We start from the raw sequence: 18772 nt of genomic DNA, 5'->3' as shown, positions 1-18772 counted from the left end.
CAGAGAATGTTCTAATTCTTCCTATTTCTGCTCAAACTGCCAAAGCTTTTGTCTGTGAGACATGTAATGAAAACACATTTCTTAAGTTTCCTTTGTCTGTGTTACCTTGAAAGTCTAGCATCATTGATGACAAGCAGAAGCAAAATGGTATTTGCATTAGTAAGAGATTTAATTATATTTTTTCTAATGTCTGAAGACAATATCTTAAATTACTTTGTCACGGGGGGCTTTTTTCCCCTCATGTCTCTTTGCTGTCTTTTTTTCTACAAGACTTGCCTTGATAAACTGGTACATTTCCTGTTTGGAAGCCCATTGACTCCTGCTGCTCATTCTCCTGACATAAAATTGAAACAGAGATTTCACTTTAGTGTGATAAACATCAGGCATGTCCTCTCTCACCAGCTTTCCCCCACTGCAGCTCTGTTGATTTACACCTCAGTAGTTACCTTAATTTAGAGCATGAGAGAAACTTTTGAAACTACAGATTAAAATCTGGACTTGCTTGACTTGTCCATTCTTTCTGAATAGCTGTTTTCAGTTGCATATAGTTTTCAGCAAGGTCATTTCAGTTCAGGCTTTCTGAAAACCAGCAAAAACTCTGAAAGTCTGGCAGTACTTCTGTAGCAGTCAAAGACAGCATTGTTGCTTCAATTAAAAAAGCACAGACCCCAGTGGCCTTTACCAATGACTTCTCTGTCCTGTTCTTGGGGTACCCATGAAATGGCACTATAAATCAAAAGGTGACTGCACTTTGTTATTGCTACAGAACCTACCAGGCAAAATTTTCAGTGAAAGACTTCATGTAAGCATTGCTGTTCTTTATCCGTGAAGCTACAACAGTAACTTTGCTGGGAAGTGGTTTGTCAGCTAGAGCTGGTCAGGCTGCAAGAGCTGGGTAAGTATATGTATATTCTCATCTGCATTTTATTTTGATCATGGTAGTAGCTGCAACAGAAGCTGTATCAATGATAGTTGCAGCTGCATTCCAGTGGCAACAATTTGGCACTCAGATAAAAAGGTCACTTGGGCCAGCAAACCTGAGAGAGTTGTGTAGGTATTTGTAGCAGAGTTACATCCAGTCTAATAAATTATACATGTCCAGGACTTTCCCTGGATACTGAGGCCAACTGGCATGGAGTGGCCTAATTCTGTGACTGTAAATACTACTGGACGACAAAACAGCATGGCTTGTACAGTCTGCCTATTGGGAACACTTCCAGCAATGCCTTCATCACTGAACCAGGTGTAGGGATGGTTGGTGAGTACCTCAGTGCAGTTTGCAAGCAAGGTGTACATAGGAATGTCCTCCCCTCAGGTCAGAAAGATCCTGCCTGTGTCCCACTTACCTCATCACAACTGACCTGCATGATCTGATTATGGAACCTTTGCAGAGGGCTACTGATGCGTCCACTGCAGACTTGAAAACAGTGCTCTCAAATGTTTGTGATTATTGAATTACTGCTATTTCTTGAGGTGAAAAATCTGTGCTCATTTTGAGAAATGATACACTGTGAATTGTTTTCTCAGCTTAATTAAAATTTTAAAACAAGAAAGAAAAAGCATGATGTGATGTAACTGACATAAATGCATACTGAGAACTGAACGGTGTTTCCCAAAATATATCATGCTTGAACGAAGAACAAAGAGTAGGGAGGATGCTAGGAACCAGGCTCTGGAATATCTTGCTTTCTTCTGCAGTTGGCATTATTCCTCCTTTGTGTGACAAAACCTCCTGTCTGTACGAGCTAGCGAATGAGAGATCCACTCCCCCTGCCATCTGCTCTCCTGCGTGAATAATTAGGAGGAGGAAACAGGACCAGCTCGGGAAAAGAGGGAAACAGAGAGCAGGCTAATGTGGGGAGAAAAATATCCCATCAAAACTAGCAGCAGGATGGGAGGAGGGAGAAGGGGGGGAAATGGATTTCCAGCCTTAGGCAAGTGCAGCCTGCAGTGAATGATGCTGTTCACAAAACAACCTGCAGTGCTTTGAGTGGGAGAGCTGCGAGGGAAGGGAGCAGCATTTCAGTTCCAGGAAACGCTGTCCTCACAAACACGCTTGGGTGAGCACTGCCGAGGATGCTGGAGTTCTTAAGGCTGTCTCTGCAGCTTGTGATTTGTGTTGTGTGATCATTAAGATGTTCTGCACTGCCCAAGCAGCAGGAGAGGAGATGTGATCACCTTCAGAGCAAACCTGCTCCCTGTTTGTATCTTCTGAGCATCTCAGTCTTGCATTCAGTTGATCCATTTCTTTTTGCTGTTAACAATCTCGTGTCGTCCTTTATTTCTCAGAGCAAGAGATTTGTACTCCATGTTACCATGTGGGATATCCAGAAACAAGTGCCAAAGACATCCTTCACAACAGGACTCTATCTAATGTTGACTCTTCATACAGAGGGCAATGTTAGTAGCATTGCAGCACATGAGAGCTTCCACCTGTAGCTCTGGTTTATGTTCTGTGGGTTCACAGTCTTTATCACCCACAACTCTTAATGTAAAGCCATGGTTCTTTTGAGGAAATCTAGAAGCACAGACATACAAGTAAGGACACAAATATTCATCTCGTGTGTCCAGTGAAAAGATTTGCAGACCACCTTACAGGTAACTAAAGCAGTCAGTCGCTATCCCAACACTCAGTATTGTGGCTTTTTCCCAGTGAACCTTTAAATGAAAATGTGAAAAGTAGCACTGAGTGACTTCTTTCTGGTCATCAGCCAGGACAGAGCACCAGTACAGCTACAAAGACTTGTGACTGCCATTGTATGCAGTACATCATGCTGCATGATATGTACATATCATATCATGCAATACTGTTTTCTGGTCTCAGAACTCTGGCAACAGGCAGTAAATGCAAGACTGAAAATGTTGAGCTCTGGGCAAGATTGTTGTTATCCCCTGTTTAAGTGGAGACTTTTGATTTAATTGGGGATAACAGTGATGAACATTGGGATGCTTGGATGTGTAGGATGCAGTTCTCTGCTGCTTTGCCTCTGGGAGGTATTCCAATATGCACTGCAAGAGAAGAACCTCAACTCCACTTGTGCATACACAAGCATACAGATGCTTTTATTCTCTTTTCATTCTGTAGTAATGACATTTTCACCACTTCCTTCGGTTGTGTACCTTCTGTATTTAAACACACATACCTCCTGCTCACACATGCACACACATTTTTGCAACATACCATTTGAAAGCCTTGTTTCAGAGGGCAAGGTTTCCTTGGTTTTTTTGTGTATTTTTTTAATTCACTCCCCTTTATGGCAAGTCTCCAACTGCCTTTTTGATGTGTGATATACCTGTCTCAGAACAAGATGTGCAATTCTGTATACCTATCCACTCACTCTTGTTAGCCATGGTTATTCAACTTTGCTTTTGCTCCCTCTGTATAAGGTTGGAATAGGTTTCTTTATCAAAAGGAAAGTCTTCTAGAAGTTCCCTCAATATAATTCCTTTCTTCTGCAATAACAAACTCCAGCTGCATTTCTTACATTTTTGTTTGGTACTAATGGACCCATTTTGGCCACTACCAAAGCAGAATGTGCATATTTTATCTTCTCTCACCTTTACCTCACCCTTGTGGTTTCTGCTGATTGTTTGAACTTTTATTTCATGCAGTAATTAATGTGTTGTAATAAATTAATTCTTGGCTTTCTTTCTTCCTTCATTAATGCAGGAAATGCTTTGTAGTTCAAAGGGGTTATGTGTCTGCCAGATTTCACACAACTCATTAAAAAGGAACTTTAAATACTGCAAACAAATCCACCCTCAACTCAAACATGGAAGGCAATATGGGAAAGCATAGTGGTTCTACTTGCATATGAATCTCTCCCTTTTGCACAGGTAAGCTTATTTTTTCCTAACTGACATTCCTGATACTTGACTTTTTCTTTATTTCTAACTTGCAATTTACATATTAGAACCAGAGAGCTTCAATTCAGAGTGAGGGCTTCTCTGCCCTCACTTTCATAATTTCTAAAAAAATAAATGAAAGAGAAAAAAGGTATTGTATTTTTTTTCTCTCTTCTTCGTTGAAGCAGAAGATGTTTTGTTTTGGTTTTCTCCTTCTTAGAACTGGCAGTCCATAATCTGGGACAGTATCTATCTGTTTAGCGACCACAGTGAACTTCCTTGTATTGTAGTGGTTTGAAAGCCTGGAGGACTTAAAGACATGTCATAATTCATTAAAATGTAGAGGCTTCATCAGCCCACAGTCGTTACTGTTGATCCTTTTAACTTTTGCTGCAGTAAAGAATCCTTGTGTGTTTTCCTTCTCTCTTTAATTAGAGCAGACAGAAGACTTCTCTGAGGTTCTGTGTCTGTTGAATTTCACACATTGCTTTATTTGAGTAAACAGACCCCACAAATATGTATGGAGAAGAAACCCCAACACATATAAATTGTTGCAGCTCTTTTCTGAAAATATAAACCTCCCTGAGTGTTTTACTGGTAATGCTTACCATGTAGTTGCAGTGGCAGTATATTGCAAAGTGGTTTTAAACTTCTGCTCTGTCCTATGTGGAATAACAGAACAGGCAGTGATTGCCTGGCAATGTACACAAAGAAAGGGCAGGTGCTATAGCTACAACATTTGGGGTTCTTGGTGTTGTATTTCCTTCTCTGTGGGGTCCCTTAGAACCTACTGACTGGAGAAGATAAAAGAAGCTTATGTGGAAAACAGCATTTGACTGAGATGTCTAAGGACATCTGGCCAAGAGTCCTGGGTCTGGAAGGTATAGAAATCTTGAATCTGTCCAGATACACTCAATCAAAAAACATAAGAAGCTGGAGAGAGAATTATATCTTAAATATAAATTTAAAACTCATGAATATGAAAAGACATCCATCTTTTTGTCATTGTGTCATTTAGGCAGGAGGTCATTTAGGCAGCAGCAGAAGTAGAAACAGTTAAGAAACAGGGAAGAACTCATGGTAGAGACCTGTGCGAAGTCTGTCTGTGCTGTAGACAGGGAAGTGTTCTCCTGTTCAGGAGGCGGGATTGCTGTGTGGTTTTGCTTAAGTGTACTTGTGGGGTAGTACTGGTGAAAACCAGCGAAAATTTATGAGGTATCATTACCCCTCACTTAAATGCTTTATAAACATAACATATAGCCCATTTTTTACTACTAAGGTTGTAGACAGTCTTAATCTGTGCCACAGTCCCTAAAGCCAGAGCTGCTGCCTTATGAGAACTTGGAATTGTACTTGCATGGCACAGAGCACCATGCTGTGGATACCAGGACTGGGGCTACAGCAGCAGCAGCAGCTGGTCCAGGAACACCTGAGCTAAGGGGGCTGACCCTGCCACTCACACAACAAGGCAGCTGGAATAGTGTATAGACCTGAAGGTATTCTCACATGGAGCTGGGTGCTTCAAAGACATAGCCTAAGAAATGTTAGCGATTACTCTGATTTATACAATCCCAGAAAAATTATCCTCAAAGAAGAACAGGCTAGTTCCAAAATTACTGTGAAGGCACATTTTTTTATAATACTCCGGAGGAGATACCAAAGGTACTGAGTGGAAACAGTGGTCAATGCCTACACTGGCTGTGCCATTTGGTCCTAGCAATTCTGTCAGGTGCTGTAGCATGCATCCAGCTTTCTCAAATTCATTCCAGCCTTCTGCTGCTGTCTCCTTCTCTTTTAACGTGCTTAGAGAAAAGCATTTAGCCATCAGTGTCAAGGAACACATTCGTATTTTGACCCTCTTTATCACTCAGTGAGTAATTCTAAATTAAAACATGACTTTTCTGTTAACATTTTATGTGGTTTAATTTTAAAACCTTAAGAATATTTGATTCCTGTACCCCTGCTAAGTGAGCTGTATTTAAATATGTTTCTTGCCCACTGCAGACTGCTTTTTGAAACATTTCTCTAGGATGTTTGCATTCATGAAAGAATTTATTCCCTCACCTTTCTTCCACACAGAACAAGACTTCAACCACTTCAAGCAAGAGAAACCTGCATGGCTATACCAGATTCCTTCCACATCACCTGCCTGCCACTGTACTTGTTTACCTCTCCCCTCCCTTCACACTTTCCCCCCTATCCCCTTGTATACTCCCTCCTCATTCCTCTTCCCTCAGCCTGTCCTTTGCAATGCCCTGTGTTTTGTGATAATGTCAAATATGCCTCTGTCCAGAGCCCAGCTAGGCCACACTGGCTAATGTTGCTGCAGAAGAGTATGTAGCTGAAGTCTTTGTGTCATGCAGAAAAATATTTCCATCCATCCTGCCAATCCATTTCTTTCAAGGAAATAATTTCATACCACACTTACTTATTTTAAGACCTTCCTCTCTACAGCCAGTAAAAGGATAGACCATTTTAAAAAACAGCAAGGTTTAGTTGCCCGTGTTCATAATCCCATCCATACCTTTCTCATAGTATTTTTAACCTTGATGTTAAAAAGCTGAAATGAACCTTAATCAGAACATCTGTTTTGTTTTCTAATACATTTAAGAGGTTTTTTAAAGGAGAAAATGAGCAATTCAGAAAAAAAATTTCCTAAATCCTAGTTTCCTTTTTTTAATAACTGTAACTTCAATTCTCTACTCCCAAAACCGCAGAGGTATTATTGAGATTTTGTAACAGAGTACTGCTTTAGACTTCAAACCTCAGCAAAAAAGACAGCAAGCCAAAATGTGAGCTTGTATGTGCCAGGAAAAGAAGCAAAGCAAAGTAAACCAACAAAAACAACAACAACAACAACAAAAAATAACTACCTGTATTGCACTGCTAGAGAACTGAAGGAGAAACCTCCTCTTATGCTGATATGAGGAATAAACTTGAAGGCTGGATGCAGTTGTTTATGAAAAGGCTCAAACAAGAACTGTAGGACCCAGGGTAGGACCTTTGCAGTTGTGAAATTATGACATTGCTAGTAAAACTCAACCTTGGTTGAGGTGTATGGGGGGAAGAAAAAGCACTTTTCCTTTCCACTGGAGCAATATGTGGGTCTAGTTATGACTAGGTCACTTAGTAATAATTAATTTTCTGTGGGCTGTACAGAAATAGCAAGTGGCTACTCTGAAGGTCAGGGAGGGAAGAAGAGTTTGTGGGAAAACTATGAAAATTTCCAAGATATTTGGGATATAAGGGTAAGAAGATATGGTCCTAAACTGTGACTTCAGAGTCTGCAGTGAATGGTGTTAGGTTGAATACCCTCAGGGTACAGCCTTTATTGTTTTAGGCAGAACAATAGGTAATAGAAATGGAAAACTTTACTTAGAAAAGATGGCTTTCCTGCCATGATATATGGAGGTGGGGGATAAACCATATTATGTTGTGTCATAATATGTCTCAAAAATGTGCCTGAAATACTGAAAAGCATTGAGAATTCAGTGTGATTACAGAAAACAAAAAGTAATATTAAAGTTTCTGAAAGAGTCTCTTTTCCTCTCTTCCTTGTTAGATTCAGTCCTAGACAAGATAAGACTTTGCAAATGAAACCTGTTTTGAAAGTAAAGTCATGGGTATGTCTAATCTTCCAGGTATTTTTTTACCTGACTTTATACATGTGTTTAGTTGATGCCACCATTTTTTAACCTAAATTGTATTTTGAATTACTGATGATGTAATTTCACGGCGTAGGTATTCTTTTTTGCAGCTCAAACCATCAGAGCCCAGTGGGGGTTTATTCATATACTTGAGGTTTATCCCTCAGTCATAAACCTTGTTATAAACCTTCTAGCTAGGAAGATAGATAGACCTGGGAGAATGAGACAGCCCCTCCCACACCAAGGGGCTGCATGGAATCCAGTAGAGGGCTTTCCATTTCACTGTCTAGTGGCTGATTTCACTTACTCCTCATCCAAAAGTCCCTGAGCTTTTATAAGCAAGCACATTTCTTGTCAAAAATGTTGCATTTCTCTTGTGTTAACCCCACGGGACACAGTGCTTAGTCAATGCTGTAAAGGTGGTCAGTTAGAGCAGTGATCCTCAGAGACAGTGCAACAACCGTATGGGGTATCTGGGATTGGGAAATCTCCTGCTGTACAAGCTGATAACTCCTATCTTGAGCTCTTTAGACTATTGATCTGAGGGATTGATGGAGAGCAACTGAGCCACAGAAAACAATCAGAAGCAAGATTGGAGTCTCTGAAGGCATTTATTTTGGTTATTATGGATATACATCACTTGCCCCACAACCCATGTTCATGTAAAGCAATGTTTCACAGTGAGATGTTGCCTCTAAAGCTAAGGCCACTTTGCCCTTGAGCGTTTCCTAGGAAAAAAAAAACCTGAAATGAACCCATGCAGTGTCCTGTAAGGTGGTTTCCTCCAGCATGCTCTCTGGTCCTTTTTGTAGTTGCTTGGCAACCAGGGGAGGGAGGAGGAGGAGGAGGCGGAGAAGAATGTGAGAGCATGGAGGTATCTGAAGAAGCAGATTTTCTGTAGCAAGCTGATTGGCCAAATCAGCTCTTGATTCTCTTGAGCTACTCAATCGCAATAGGTCATCTGCATTGGCCCTTTTTAGATGATTGTCTGCCAAAGGTAAGAATCATGGTTCTGCTTTAATTTTACATGAGTTTCACTCTAAAATGAATCCTTCAGCAGTGACAGAACTATTCTTCTCCAGACAGAATAAGTCAGGTAAGAAAAGAGATTTGATCAGTGCACAAAGCTGACCTGTGTTGTGTTAGCTACCCTGTGTGATTGACCAGTGCCCCTTGGCTTAAAGGAAGCCAAAGAAAAGTTCAGCTCAGCTGTCCCTTCTGACCATGATGTTTAGCCTCAGATTTTGTACACGATGTTTTCCCCAATTGTCAAATGGCTAGAAACTCTGGAAGATGATGTAGGTTGTTCTAATTCAAGAAAGGAAAGAAACAAAAATGTGGAAGTTTCCATCTCCAGTTAAATATGTACAGTGTAGGATTTGTTGTTTGGATGAAAATAGTCTTAGAGGCAACGGGGATGTGAGAGAAAGAAGTCAAAGCTGTGCTTTGTGAGTTACAAACTACCAAAATGAGTCTTCCTTTCTGATGAGCATCTTGGCCATTGCTCATCCATTCAGCTTATGGCCCAATGTTGCAGGAGTCTCTGTACAGTAAAATAACTTCTATAGGAGATATAACAATAGTCTCTCTTCTAAATAGCTGATAAAATCTTGGTGTCATTACTCTCTGCCCTGGGGAGGACCCAGAGGTGAGTATCCTGTTTGCTTTGTTCAGGTTTGGCCCCTCTATTTCTTGCATCCTAAATCGGTGCCGTAACCATTGGGATATTGCCTATGCTGACATGGACTTACGGCAGGTCTCTCTTTTTTCTAACCTTTGGGAGGAAGAAACCTGTCCTATCGATAAACAAGAGCACTATTTTTGCCTTGGAAACTTCCAGAGCCTTGAGACAGTGCCATGCAAAACATGGCATGGGATCTGGTGAAAAAGTAATGTACTTGTATTTTAAAAGTATATTGCTATTACGTAGGTTGTAAAGCATGCAAGGAACCTCGTGGGAAAAAATGATATTTGCATTTTCTTCTGTTAGAATGGCACAGTGGGATAAAACAAGGCTTCTTAAGGCCTCATATTTCTATTGTGTTTGAGATAACTCAAAGTCACTACAACCAACAAACTAATTATAGAAAAGTGTTACTGAACTGTAGAATCACAGAGTCATTTGGGTTGGAAAAGACCTCTAATATTGATTTCAAACATTAACCTAACACTGTCAAGTCTACCACTAGAATATATCCCTAAGCACCATATACACATTTCTTGTAAGTACCTCCGGGAAAGGTAACTTGATCACTTTCTTAGGCAACCTGTTCCAATGTATGACAACCCTTTCAATGAAGAAATTTTTTTCCTAATATCCAATCTAAACCCCCCCTACCCCATTTTCTCCTGTCACTTGTTACATGAGAAGAGACCATACCTCTCCTTACTACAACCTCCTTTTAAGTAGCGATAGAGCTATAAGGTCTTCCCTGAGCATTCTTTTCTCCAGGATAAACAACCCCAGCTCCCTCAGCCACTCCTCACTTTTACTTACTGAAGTTAAGTAAAGAATACCAGAAGAAAAAAATGTTTTTCTTTCCCTGGGTTAGGATATGATAGCTAGAAGGTCTTGAAAAGTTTATTTAAATAAGTCACTATTGTTGAAGAATTAAAAATTATTTTAATTAAGAACATGTTTGGGACACAAAAACATGTTTTCAGTGGGATGGTAATATGCTGTTCATAGAGACCACCACACACATATGCAGTAGCATTGAAGACTCAGGATAATGCCTCAATCTGACTAGGTAAAATGCAGCTTGTCCCAAATGCAGTCCACTTCAGAAAATAGCATCCCAGATAATTCTAAAGAGCTCATTCCTGTTCTGCTATGCATTGTTCTATTCTTCATCTCTCTATCACCCCCTTCTTTATTCCTCAGATTCCTCAGACTTATTTCTGTCAAACCTGACCCTTGAATGCCTCTCCTGCTGTTACGCCATCTCAGGAGCATGTTTGCCAAACTGACAGTTGTTAAAGAGGGCGTCATAATATGAAAAAACCAGCTCACTTCAATCTCTTGTCTCTGCCATGTATTGTGGGTCCAAAATAAGCCTACTTGGTTGTGTGCAGCCTAATCTACTCCTGCTGCTACAATGTGATTAGCTAACAAGTGTTTTTTGAAAGGCTCTGGCAAAATTGCAGGGAGGGGGCATGAAAAGAAATAACCAGTCTCATTTGCAAGTAGATAACAAATTAAAGCCTTATTTTATGTTCAGTTACAATCAACCTGATGTTGGACACTATTAGCAACCTATAAATATGGTACTCAGGCACAAGGAGAAAAACTACATCAAAAGATCAACATTTACAACTCAAGGTATTGAAACATTGCCACAACATCCCAAGTAAAGCAGACTGACAATCAATCTTGGGACTTAAAAGATGAACAGGACAACAGATATGAGAGTTTTAGTTATGAGACTACTTATATCTTGAAAATGCATAGTTTTTATTAGCAGGGTTTTTTTCATCATTTCTTGAACTTTTGGATCCCTATCACACGTACCCTTTAGCCTTGGCAAGTATCCTACTTGGAATACAACACTCACGACAATACAATCATTTATCTCTCCTTAAGTTTCTCAATTGCTTCTTGTTTTCATTACTAACCACAGTTCCTCTCACTTGGGGATGCAGAGGGAGGGGGAGAAATTTTCACAGTTTATTTCATTTGCCTGGGTGCTTAATTTTCCCTAATTTTGGATATGCTCCCATTTATTGTTCCTACCATCCAAAAGGGTTTTATGCTTTCATTTCAAAGGAGAACACCAAAGCTTCCACTGGCAATAAATTATCTGATCAAAAATAATTATGAGGAAGGAGAGATCTTCTATGAAATCTACAAAACTTTCTGGAATTTTTCCAAAGAAACATTCTTTGTTTTCAGCCAAAAATACCTCAGCTAATGCAATTGAGGACCAAAAGACTTGACTGAGAAATTTCTATTAAAATAGAGATTTTCTTAGAAGGCTTTCAACAGAAAAGATGTTCAGCTAAAAAAAAAATAAAAATACACAAAAAACCAGTTCTGATGCAAAATATTCAACAATCCTACCAAGGGTTTGATTCCTGCAGAAGAACTGTAGAAGCCTGTCTTCCATTTCCTTGGTTCATCAGCTTCTTCTGGCACCACTGATCACGCCTTTTGTGTTGCCATTTTGTTCTCTTATTTGCTTTAATTCATTTCTTGTTGTTGACAGAAGACTTTGCTCAGCTTATTCCAACTTCCAGAGGGTTTCTACCAGCAGTGGCTAGGGCTCTGCTTCCTTCTCTCCCTCTACTCTGTGGAAATTGTCATTCATCTTTACTGCAGCACAGAGTCAGGATCTACCTCTCCATTCAGTACCTGCCTACAGTGAAGCCCCTGCCACTTCTTCCGCCCTGCCTCATGTGTGTTCATGTAGTACTGCTACCATCTCTGTGACTGCTCTGTGGACCTCTCAGCTCAGCAACTCTCACCAGAGTGAAATTCACGTTAGAGCTGGCAGAGCTGGTTTGTGCCTTCTTTATCCAAGCTTTACTCCTGATTATTAAAGCCTTTGTTAGGGAGGCTTTGATGCTAGGAATTAACTTGAAAGGGATTTGATAACCAAGGGCCATATTCATGATGTGAAGATCTCCACTGAAGAGCTCTCCCCCCTCCCCAGCATCTTCAGAATTTTGAGCAGATTCTCAAGTTGTCATGGCAACAGCCTAATTTGCTCTCTTTTTGTGGTTTAAGTAAGCATCATGTAAAAGCTCCTCAATAAACGATGCTAAAACATCCTGAGCTTTGGTAGTGACATTGGGCAACTTGCCACACGGCTTAATTTAATTGCTCTGAAGCTATCACCAAGTGCATAATTCAGGGTTTCCTTTAACACAAAAGCTCTTAAAAGTTTAGATGGCTGCAAGGGAAAGAGGAGGAGGAAAAGAGCAGCTGCCATTCTTCAAAAGTGAAGCATCTTCAGGAGCAAGAGGGCAGTTTTTTCCCTTTCTATGGCAAAGAAATATGTAACAAAGACAAAAACTTGGTCAAGGCTCTCACTTTTTCTCCCCTTAGCACCTTGAACTTGGTGAGAAAGGCAAAAGCATCCACTGTTCCTGTGCCCTATTCTCCCAGAGAAGGCAGCATGGCTCCATTCTATATTGGGGCTGAGTTATTTAGAGATTGAGCAATTTAGAAGGTGGCAATCCCTGTGCATTGTCCCAGCTTTCTACCAGTATTTCAATGTGAAGGTAGCGCCTAAAGAAAGACATTGCCTTTAGGAAAACTTCTGATCCATCACCAGTGGTCTGCCTTTGTAGCTTTGCTGGTTCTTGGACTTGACTTCAACCTGGTGTCCCCACTGCCTCTAGAGGCAGATTGAGGCTACTCAGCCCACCAGGCCTGGGAGATGAGAGCTGGTATAGGAGCTGCTTGAAGGAGTTTGGGCTTTAGTGCAAATTTGAACCTCTCTTCATTACCATAGTAGGTGCATTGGCTCTACTGAGTAAATATTAGCACAGCAGAAGCAGAGGGCAAAGGGTGTTCTTGGACTCTAAGGGGCACAGGCTCCTATAAGGGAGGAAGAACAGCAGCTCATCCTGCTTATTTATTTTTTAGTTACAGTGGAATGATACAGTTGTTAGTCAATACTGTGCACACAAGCATGTATTAGCAATAGCTAAAACTCTTCAGGCAAATGAAGTGGCCAGAGGCTTGACTTAGATAGAAGTGACCTTGTTAAGGGAATCTTCAATGCTTTGTAACTCTTAAACCAAGCATCACCTGAGGAAAAAGAGCAGTGTTCATTTTGGGAAAGCTAATTCTTAGGAAATATATGTGTGGATACTTGTCACTACAGGTTTCTGGTCAGAAAAAAAGAAAAGCCAGAATGGTTCAGTCATTTGGTCTGGGGGGAAATCGCTGCTTTGAGGCATTTTTTTTGATGTGGGGATTCAAACTCCCACAGCAAGCATGTGAAATCACAGTCCCTGGGCAGTGCATCTATGAACCTTTCTCCTTCAGGAACCATGTGCTTGCATCCTGTGGGGGTCTGAACTGATGGACTGACAGCGCACTTGCTGAACAGAAGATATTGTGAGATACAAGGCAGACTCTGCCTTTTCCTTATGATCAGCTTGTCTCATCACTCCTTTCTGCAAAACAGTTTCATTCTTTTCTCATAGATTGCATTCAGGGAACAGGCAAAGTGTTTGATGCGCTGCAGTATTGCTTTGCCTGGAGAGAAATCTCTGCATCCACTGAGATGGTAATGACCATTCACCAGGGAAATACTGTGTTGTGGGATGGGAATGGACGTACAACAATATAAAGGGAATGCCATGGCTAAGGGGGAGGATGACAAGAAGGATGGAATGGGAAATACAAGTGGGTAATCTAAGGTCTCCTTTTCAGGAGTGACAGACAGATTCTGGTTTCTTTATCTGCCTCTATTTGATAAAATCCTGACAGTCGGGGTGAAGTCTGTGACACCAGAGCCTGCACACCCTTGTTGTTTTACTAAATTATTCATTCCTGTTCCTGTGATAATATAGTTATAAGGAGGAGCCTAATTGAATTTACTGTCTGGCTTTGGCCAATAGGGCGATAAGGATCCAGCAGAATGGGATGACGGTGAATCCTGCTGGTGTGCTGTGAATGTGAAGCAGGAGGGACTGGCAGCTTGTGTGCAGGAGGGAAAGCGGATCGGTCCAGAGCCCCTGGATTAGCAAAATAAGGAAAGGTAAGGCTGTTTTTGTTTATAGGAAAGCACTCTGCAGGCAATTTTTTCCTGTAAGGTTTGGAGGGAACAGGAATGTGTGTGGTGGCACTTGCTTAGTGTGTATAGCGTGTGCCTTTGTCTTTATGTGTGCTGCAGGGGTATATAACATTGCATGTTCACTGTGAGTGTCTGTAATGAGATGCCTGGGGTTTATGTGGATCCAGCAGCAATGTATGAAGCCTAAGCAGTATAAATGTAATGAGAGGAGACAAAAGGGAGAAATCACCTCATGAGTAGAACGAGGAAAACCGTAGTGCTTTCTGGTTTGATTGGAAATGAAGATGCCGAGGCTCTTAGTAAGCTGTTTGCAAACAAAACAGAGCAAGTGTGTGTGCATCTGTCTGTGTACGTACAGGATCTGCAGTGAGATGTTAAAATGGGAAAGAGGAGGTCAGACTGGAGCATTAGTCATCACAGGTGGAGATAAATTGCAGGCAATCTGTGTAATCAGATTCTCTAACATGGAGAGTGCAAGTGAGTACGAAAGTGGATTAGTCCTATCTGCTGCGACAACTACACCTGGAAAGCAAAGGGGGGTGGATTTGTGGTGGAATTGGGACAGGTTATCTTACTGGTTAGAGAAGTCGATGCTCAAACTGTCCTGTGTGCCTGCTGCTAGAGTGATAGTTGTTTCCACAGACTTGCTATTTCCCATTTAATGATGAAAAGAAAAGGTGAGCATCTCTGAGGATAAGGTTAGAGCCCACTAATTAATGTTACCTGGAAGAAAAGGACCACATCAAGCAAATTAGCCTCTGTCCTTCCTTTTGGTTCACCGCCTTTGCTCTGATAACAAGTGACTGCTGAACAGACAGGCAGGTGGGAGAAGATGAATTACAAATGTGGCAAGTGGCATTAAGCCATGTAGACAGGGAATGTTGTTTGAAGGGATGATGTTATAATCACACTTCTTCAGCTTACATCTTTGCAAGCCTTTAAGACAGGGCTGTCCTGAAGCAGGTAATCTTAGTCCGGTCATTAACTGGAGCAGGGATCACAGCTCACTATAAGACATTAACAGCTTTAGCTGCTTCTCATATGTTTTTACCACCTCATTGTTTTCAAGCCAGGATCCAGAGGAAAGTATTGTTGAGAAAAAGATATTACTCACCTGTGGAATGCTGTGATGCTTCTCATCTCTATTGGAAACTAATTCTTATGATGAGTGTTGAGGGAGACATGCTTTTTCTGCTTTCTCAGAAAGCAATAATCAGAGGCTCCCTCCAAAAAGAGCAGTAAAAGAGAAAGCACCACAGGGAGAAGCAACAAAATGGCTTATCTTGGATTAACCAAACCTGTTTGCCAAAAAAAGTTCTTCTTCCTCCCTGACTTGAAATTTCTTTCATCAGAGGTCAACTTTTTTCTACCCAAAGTTCTTTCTTTTCTGTGGTTTTCCTTCATGGCCTGAAGGTGGGGAGAATGACTGCTATTCCCATCAGAGAGCAACTCCATGCTCATGTCTACACCCTGCCCATGAAACCCCCTGAAGTCTCTGGGATGTGCTGATGGGGGTGGCATACTGAGTCTGACCCCCTCTGTCTCACAGCTTGTACACATGCCCAGACTGAGATTGCAGGGACACTCACCTGGTACAGATACAAAAATGCTCCACCTTATAGAGGATATTTGTATTTGGTGATAAAAAAAGGGAACATCCTGCAGATTCCTGTAAGATAGATGCAGGCTTTCCTCGTGCCACCTGGAATAACTGACCGAAAAACAGATCTAAGACAGGGCACATAGTGTAAGCTAGGGGGGTTTTGTCTCTTGATTTCTCATGCCTTTCTAATCCTTTGGGTCCTTTAAGATAGAAAAAACATGATCACAGTTGAGTTTGACTCCAGCTTTCAAAGCACTAACAGCAACAGAGTGAGCTAAGAAACAAAGCAAAGCAAGTCTGGCTGTCTGAAAATAAACTCCCCAGCATAATAAGCTTCTTTCCCTCTGCCCCAGCAACATAGGAATACTTAAATAACTTGCTTATTCACACACTCCAAAAGCCTGCAGAGCTCCCAGGTGGCAAAGCAGGAGGTTCTCCCTTCTAAAAAGTGGGCAGATACACAGCACACCTGGAGAGTCCGTCTCTCTGCACAACAGAGGAAGTCGTTTGCACTTGCTGGTTTTGGGGTATGCATCTTCCTTGGGAGCTGTACCCAGGGAGTTGGAAGGACAAGCATCCCTCTGACTTTGCAGCAGCAGTAGGCTGGTGTTCGCTTGCAGCGGTTATTGCCGGTTGGGTGACTACATTGTTTGCTTCTGCCCTCAGAGTCAACAGTGAGGCTCAGGAATGGGCAAAACGCCAGCGTATTCCCAGGGAAGGTTACGTCATTGCCAATTCACTGGTGCCAGACACTGTGCTGGAAACCTGAGGTCGCTTTTTGCCATTAATTGTCCAGATGATTTATTCATTCAATGATATCATTTTCTTGGGTGGAGGTTAGGAGGTTATGTACTCTAGTAATGAGAGGCACGATGGGATGCAAAACTCGTGCTCCTTATTGATGTTAACACTAATTACAACAAACAACAAACTAGCCACTGCATCCTCTGTATCACCCTTCCTCCCCTAGAAAGGGTACCATTTTTTTCTTTTTTTTTTTTTTTTTGGAGGGGGGAGATGGTGACATGTCATGTGTGAGCAAGTGCTCTTATGGGATTTGAGTGCCCTTAACTTTCATAACTATTCTGTAATAAGGATTTTTGCTTTCACTATTTTAAAATAATTGTTTTATTTATGTCATTTACATTGCACTTTCCAGCAATCCCCCTTAAAAAAAAAAAAAGGAAAGAAGAAGTGAGTTTGTTTTTTATTGCACAGTGGCTGGCGTGTTGTATTGTGGTGTTCTCCCCTCAAAGGATGCTGCTCTGTCTATACGAGTGTAGGATCACTTCTCAGTCAATCTGGAAATTCTCCAGTGTCAGGTTTTTCAGTAGATACTCCAGGATATTTCATTCTTTTTTGACATTTTTAGGCTAAAAATCGCATTCCTACCTCTTTAATAGCTAAGCAAATAAGCCTAGAATTCCCAGATGGGCATAACAAAAAGCTTCCCTGGCCCAGATGCAATTAATAGCCGATAAAGTTGAAGCAACTTGATCTGATAATCTATTGGTAGGTGAAACTGATAACTCCAAATGTTGAACAAACCACCCAGGGCATTTTCAGAGCTGTTGTAAGAGCTTATTCTGTCAAACAACGTCACTTCTTTGCCTTCCCCCTCACTCATCCCAGGTTGTTCTTCTCCCCTCAGGCCTCTGTGGTTTTGGCTGGCTTGTGTCCCCAGAGGTGTACAAAGCCCTGGATCATAAGTTTTCAAACAGCCTGGTGAGATGAATTGGAAACCTTCCAGTTTTAGATGTGCCTTGTATTTATGGGATGAAATGGTTTCCTTTCTGTTTAAGCAGTGGGGAAGCCATACCCTCTCTCCATTCTGGATAATTTTTCACTTCTTCTCATCCTTTGTGGTCTGCTGTGGTATTCTCCTACCTCATCTAGAGATTTGAAAATGTCAAGGAGCTTTTTTGAATGCTGACAAATAGCAGAGATTTGATTAGCAATTGTAGCAGATCATTTACCAGTCCAGCACTGTAGACTCATATATACTTATAATACAGATATCAAGGAAAATTAAGTGATTATGCAGAACTAATGAGGTCTGTATTAATGGCTATCATGTTCCAGACACTCATCTATTGTCTGTTTAATGAGGAATAATCCTACTGTGTCTGGGCAGATCAAATGCTGAAGCAAGGGTGCTGAATGACTTTGATGCCCTTAGCAGATTATACTAGCCACAGGAAAGGGTGCCTAGGGCATGTGCTTGTAATTTAGACCTTGCTCATAAAGAGGAAAAAAATAATGAGATGGCCTTGGAAAAGCAGGAGGAAGGATCTGTGATGTGGCCTTTCAGTGGAAATGATCTTTTGTCCTGATGTCAGCCCTCCATTGCAAAGGGGTGAATTCTACATTGCCACCAGAGTGACATGAAGGGCAGAAAAAGATTGTCTCCTTCCCAGAATAGCCTGTGATGGGCTGGCATGGCAGGCAGTGGGAGAAAAAAGTGGATTGGATGGGGTAGGAAAGACCCCTTTTCTAGGCTTCCTGAAACTGGGAATATTGCCTTCAAATAACTTCCGAGAGAGTAACTGCAGTAGTTTTTAAAGGCACACTAAATTTTGCTGTAAACTATCAGACTGGGCTATGAACAAGGCAGACAACTGCTGTGCTGTACCGTACTCCAGTCTGAAGAACACCAACAGTGTTATTTTCCTATGCCTTGGAAAAAGACATCAGAGTGCATGTTATAGAGAGGAAAATGGTAGGACTGGAGAGCCTGGTGAAGAGCTGTACAAAGTAAGAGAGAGGGGTGCACCTATTGTTTTGAAGAAGAAAGTTTTGGTTTTGCTGAACTTTATGAGGTTTGGCCAATTCATTTCCCGCACTCAGCATGTGCCAGAGCCAGCACTTCTTCCCTGTATATTTCAGCTGGGAACCATGGAAAAGCATTGGCTTCCTTATTTCGTCTC

General features: G+C 41.3%; 1 protein-coding gene and 1 long non-coding RNA gene across 4 annotated transcripts in view; both read left to right on the top strand.

Moving 5' to 3' along the window:
• Positions 1-587: 587 nt before the first annotated feature.
• Positions 588-7876, top strand: LOC135415276 (uncharacterized). Its single transcript, XR_010431044.1, has 3 exons — positions 588-895; positions 3671-3837; positions 5926-7876. It is a non-coding gene; the product is annotated as an uncharacterized LOC135415276 (long non-coding RNA).
• Positions 7877-8359: 483 nt separating this feature from the next.
• SYN3 (synapsin III) overlaps positions 8360-18772 on the top strand; it is a 205898-nt gene continuing 195485 nt past the window's right edge. Inside the window, exons 1-2 of one of the 3 annotated variants that reach the window (XM_064654913.1) lie at positions 8360-8490; positions 14067-14206. The gene's annotated coding sequence lies outside the window, so the exon portion shown is untranslated. Of the gene's footprint in view, positions 8491-13709; positions 13733-14066; positions 14207-18772 lie in introns of those variants that run through there. The other 2 variants (XM_064654914.1, XM_064654915.1) reach the window with 2 other exon arrangements.

This window comes from Pseudopipra pipra, chromosome 5 (genome assembly GCF_036250125.1).
Source record: "Pseudopipra pipra isolate bDixPip1 chromosome 5, bDixPip1.hap1, whole genome shotgun sequence".
Taxonomy (NCBI): domain Eukaryota; kingdom Metazoa; phylum Chordata; class Aves; order Passeriformes; family Pipridae; genus Pseudopipra; species Pseudopipra pipra.
Note: the sequence above shows the minus strand (reverse complement) of the source record. Positions and strands in the feature narration are given on the sequence as shown.